Here is a 5,980-nt window from a genome sequence, read left to right as displayed (position 1 = left end):
TATCGCCATTTTGAGATCAATAATTGCCGAAATTTCAATTTTTTTCTTGCCAGTGTCTTCCACATGATCAGTTGGACTGGGCGGACACAAAAAGTCTGACTTTGTTTGCACATTTTGGCGCAAAATTCAAGCATATCCTATTTCGCCTAAATCGTGTTGAAATTGCATTTTCCGTGATATCGCCATTTTGAGATCAATAATTGCCGAAATTTCAATCTTTTTTTTTTTGCCAGTGTCTTCCACATGATCAGTTGGACTGGGCGGACACAAAAAAAGTCTGACTTTGTTTGCACATTTTGGCGCAAAATTCAAGCATATCCTATTTCGCCTAAATCGTGTTGAAATTGCATTTTCCGTGATATCGCCATTTTGAGATCAATAATTGCCGAAATTTCAATCTTTTTTCTTGCCAGTGTCTTCCACATGATCAGTTGGACTGGGCGGACACAAAAAGTCTGACTTTGTTTGCACATTTTGGCGCAAAATTCAAGCATATCCTATTTCGCCTAAATCGTGTTGAAATTGCATTTTCCGTGATATCGCCATTTTGAGATCAATAATTGCCGAAATTTCAATCTTTTTTCTTGCCAGTGTCTTCCACATGATCAGTTGGACTGGGCGGACACAAAAAGTCTGACTTTGTTTGCACATTTTGGCGCAAAATTCAAGCATATCCTATTTCGCCTAAATCGTGTTGAAATTTATTTTCCGTGATATCGCCATTTTGAGATCAATAATTGCCGAAATTTAAATATTTTTTCTTGCCAGTGTCTTCCACATGATCAGTTGGACTGGGCGGACACAAAAAAGTCTGACTTTGTTTGCACATTTTGGCGCAAAATTCAAGCATATCCTATTTCGCCTAAATCGTGTTGAAATTGCATTTTCCGTGATATCGCCATTTTGCGATCAATAATTGCCGAAATTTCAATCTTTTTTTTTCTTGCCAGTGTCTTCCACATGATCAGTTGGACTGGGCGGACACAAAAAAGTCTGACTTTGTTTGCACATTTTGGCGCAAAATTCAAGCATATCCTATTTCGCCTAAATCGTGTTGAAATTGCATTTTCCGTGATATCGCCATTTTGAGATCAATAATTGCCGAAATTTCAATCTTTTTTTCTTGCCAGTGTCTTCCACATGATCAGTTGGACTGGGCGGACACAAAAAAAGTCTGACTTTGTTTGCACATTTTGGCGCAAAATTCAAGCATATCCTATTTCGCCTAAATCGTGTTGAAATTGTATTTTCCGTGATATCGCCATTTTGAGATCAATAATTGCCAAAATTTCAATCTTTTTTCTTGCCAGTGTCTTCCACATGATCAGTTGGACTGGGCGGACACAAAAAGTCTGACTTTGTTTGCACATTTTGGCGCAAAATTCAAGCATATCCTATTTCGCCTAAATCGTGTTGAAATTGCATTTTCCGTGATATCGCCATTTTGAGATCAATAATTGCCGAAATTTCAATATTTTTTTCTTGCCAGTGTCTTCCACATGATCAGTTGGACTGGGCGGACACAAAAAGTCTGACTTTGTTTGCACATTTTGGCGCAAAATTCAAGCATCCTATTTCGCCTAAATCGTGTTGAAATTGCATTTTCCGTGATATCGCCATTTTGAGATCAATAATTGCCGAAATTTCAATATTTTTTTCTTGCCAGTGTCTTCCACATGATCAGTTGGACTGGGCGGACACAAAAAGTCTGACTTTGTTTGCACATTTTGGCGCAAAATTCAAGCATATCCTATTTCGCCTAAATCGTGTTGAAATTGCATTTTCCGTGATATCGCCATTTTGAGATCAATAATTGCCGAAATTTCAATTTTTTCTTGCCAGTGTCTTCCACATGATCAGTTGGACTGGGCGGACACAAAAAGTCTGACTTTGTTTGCACATTTTGGCGCAAAATTCAAGCATATCCTATTTCGCCTAAATCGTGTTGAAATTGTATTTTCCGTGATATCGCCATTTTGAGATCAATAATTGCAAAATTTCAATATTTTTTTTTTCTTGCCAGTGTCTTCCACATGATCAGTTGGACTGGGCGGACACAAAAAAAAGTCTGACTTGTTTGCACATTTTGGCGCAAAATTCAAGCATATCCTATTTCGCCTAAATCGTGTTGAAATTATTTTCCATGATATCGCGATTTTGAGATCAATAATTGCCGAAATTTCAATCTTTTTTTCTTGCCAGTGTCTTCCACATGATCAGTTGGACTGGGGACACAAAAAGTCTGACTTTGTTTGCACATTTTGGCGCAAAATTCAAGCATATCCTATTTCGCCTAAATCGTGTTGAAATTGCATTTTCCGTGATATCGCCATTTTGAGATCAATAATTGCCGAAATTTCAATTTTTTTCTTGCCAGTGTCTTCCACATGATCAGTTGGACTGGGCGGACACAAAAAAGTCTGACTTTGTTTGCACATTTTGGCGCAAAATTCAAGCATATCCTATTTCGCCTAAATCGTGTTGAAATTGTATTTTCCGTGATATCGCCATTTTGAGATCAATAATTGCCGAAATTTCAATCTTTTTTTCTTGCCAGTGTCTTCCACATGATCAGTTGGACTGGGCGGACACAAAAAGTCTGACTTTGTTTGCACATTTTGGCGCAAAATTCAAGCATATCCTATTTCGCCTAAATCGTGTTGAAATTGCATTTTCCGTGATATCGCCATTTTGAGATCAATAATTGCCGAAATTTCAATCTTTTTTCTTGCCAGTGTCTTCCACATGATCAGTTGGACTGGGCGGACACAAAAAGTCTGACTTTGTTTGCACATTTTGGCTCTAAATTCAAGCATATCCTATTTCGCCTAAATCGTGTTGAAATTGCATTTTCCGTGATATCGCCATTTTGAGATCAATAATTGCCGAAATTTCAATCTTTTTTTCTTGCCAGTGTCTTCCACATGATCAGTTGGACTGGGCGGACACAAAAAGTCTGACTTTGTTTGCACATTTTGGCGCAAAATTCAAGCATATCCTATTTCGCCTAAATCGTGTTGAAATTGCATTTTCCGTGATATCGCCATTTTGAGATCAATAATTGCCGAAATTTCAATCTTTTTTTTCTTGCCAGTGTCTTCCACATGATCAGTTGGACTGGGCGGACACAAAAAAGTCTGACTTTGTTTGCACATTTTGGCGCAAAATTCAAGCATATCCTATTTCGCCTAAATCGTGTTGAAATTGCATTTTCCGTGATATCGCCATTTTGAGATCAATAATTGCCGAAATTTCAATCTTTTTTTTTTTTTCTTGCCAGTGTCTTCCACATGATCAGTTGGACTGGGCGGACACAAAAAAGTCTGACTTTGTTTGCACATTTTGGCGCAAAATTCAAGCATATCATATTTCGCCTAAATCGTGTTGAAAATTACATTTTCCGTGATATCGCCATTTTGAGATCAATAATTGCCGAAATTTCAATCTTTTTTCTTGCCAGTGTCTTCCACATGATCAGTTGGACTGGGCGGACACAAAAAAGTCTGACTTTGTTTGCACATTTTGGCGCAAAATTCAAGCATATCCTATTTCGCCTAAATCGTGTTGAAATTGCATTTTCCGTGATATCGCCATTTTGAGATCAATAATTGCCGAAATTTCAATATTTTTTTCTTGCCAGTGTCTTCCACATGATCAGTTGGACTGGGCGGACACAAAAAGTCTGACTTTGTTTGCACATTTTGGCGCAAAATTCAAGCATATCCTATTTCGCCTAAATCGTGTTGAAATTGTATTTTCCGTGATATCGCCATTTTGAGATCAATAATTGCCGAAATTTCAATATTTTTTTCTTTCCAGTGTCTTCCACATGATCAGTTGGACTGGGCGGACACAAAAAAGTCTGACTTTGTTTGCACATTTTGGCGCAAAATTCAAGCATATCCTATTTCGCCTAAATCGTGTTGAAATTGCATTTTCCGTGATATCGCCATTTTGAGATCAATAATTGCCGAAATTTCAATCTTTTTTCTTGCCAGTGTCTTCCACATGATCAGTTGGACTGGGTAGATACAAGAACGTCTGACTTTGTTTGCACATTTTGGCGCATAATTCAAGCATATCCTATTTCGCGCCTAAATCGTGTTGAAATTGCATTTTCCGTGATATCGCCATTTTGAGATCAATAATTGCCGAAATTTCAATTTTTTTCTTGCCAGTGTCTTCCACATGATCAGTTGGACTGGGCGGACACAAAAAGTCTGACTTTGTTTGCACATTTTGGCGCAAAATTCAAGCATATCCTATTTCGCCTAAATCGTGTTGAAATTGCATTTTCCGTGATATCGCCATTTTGAGATCAATAATTGCCGAAATTTCAATCTTTTTTCTTGCCAGTGTCTTCCACATGATCAGTTGGACTGGGCGGACACAAAAAAGTCTGACTTTGTTTGCACATTTTGGCGCAAAATTCAAGCATATCCTATTTCGCCTAAATCGTGTTGAAATTGTATTTTCCGTGATATCGCCATTTTGAGATCAATAATTGCCGAAATTTCAATCTTTTTTTCTTGCCAGTGTCTTTCAAATTATTAGTTGGAATGGGTGTACTCTAAAAAAGCTGGCCTTTTTTTCACATTTTGGCGCAAAATTCAAGCATATCCTATTTCGCCTAAATCGTGTTGAAATTGCATTTTCCGTGATATCGCCATTTTGAGATCAATAATTGCCGAAATTTCAATTATTTTTTTTTCTTGCCAGTGTCTTCCACATGATCAGTTGGACTGGGCGGACACAAAAAGTCTGACTTTGTTTGCACATTTTGGCGCAAAATTCAAGCATATCCTATTTCGCCTAAATCGTGTTGAAATTGCATTTTCCGTGATATCGCCATTTTGAGATCAATAATTGCCGAAATTTCAATCTTTTTTCTTGCCAGTGTCTTCCACATGATCAGTTGGACTGGGCGGACACAAAAAGTCTGACTTTGTTTGCACATTTTGGCGCAAAATTCAAGCATATCCTATTTCGCCTAAATCGTGTTGAAATTGCATTTTCCGTGATATCGCCATTTTGAGATCAATAATTGCCGAAATTTCAATCTTTTTTCTTGCCAGTGTCTTCCACATGATCAGTTGGACTGGGCGGACACAAAAAGTCTGACTTTGTTTGCACATTTTGGCGCAAAATTCAAGCATATCCTATTTCGCCTAAATCGTGTTGAAATTGCATTTTCCGTGATATCGCCATTTTGAGATCAATAATTGCCGAAATTTCAATCTTTTTTCTTGCCAGTGTCTTCCACATGATCAGTTGGACTGGGCGGACACAAAAAGTCTGACTTTGTTTGCACATTTTGGCGCAAAATTCAAGCATATCCTATTTCGCCTAAATCGTGTTGAAATTGCATTTTCCGTGATATCGCCATTTTGAGATCAATAATTGCCGAAATTTCAATCTTTTTCTTGCCAGTGTCTTCCACATGATCAGTTGGACTGGGCGGACACAAAAAGTCTGACTTTGTTTGCACATTTTGGCGCAAAATTCAAGCATATCCTATTTCGCCTAAATCGTGTTGAAATTGTATTTTCCGTGATATCGCCATTTTGAGATCAATAATTGCCGAAATTTCAATCTTTTTTCTTGCCAGTGTCTTCCACATGATCAGTTGGACTGGGCGGACACAAAAAAGTCTGACTTTGTTTGCACATTTTGGCGCAAAATTCAAGCATATCCTATTTCGCCTAAATCGTGTTGAAATTGCATTTTCCGTGATATCGCCATTTTGAGATCAATAATTGCCGAAATTTCAATCTTTTTTTCTTGCCAGTGTCTTCCACATGATCAGTTGGACTGGGCGGACACAAAAAGTCTGACTTTGTTTGCACATTTTGGCGCAAAATTCAAGCATATCCTATTTCGCCTAAATCGTGTTGAAATTGTATTTTCCGTGATATCGCCATTTTGAGATCAATAATTGCCGAAATTTCAATCTTTTTTTTCTTGCCAGTGTCTTCCACAT

This window comes from Amphiura filiformis, unplaced genomic scaffold, assembly GCF_039555335.1.
Source record: "Amphiura filiformis unplaced genomic scaffold, Afil_fr2py scaffold_184, whole genome shotgun sequence".
Lineage (NCBI taxonomy): Eukaryota > Metazoa > Echinodermata > Ophiuroidea > Amphilepidida > Amphiuridae > Amphiura > Amphiura filiformis.
Note: the sequence above shows the minus strand (reverse complement) of the source record.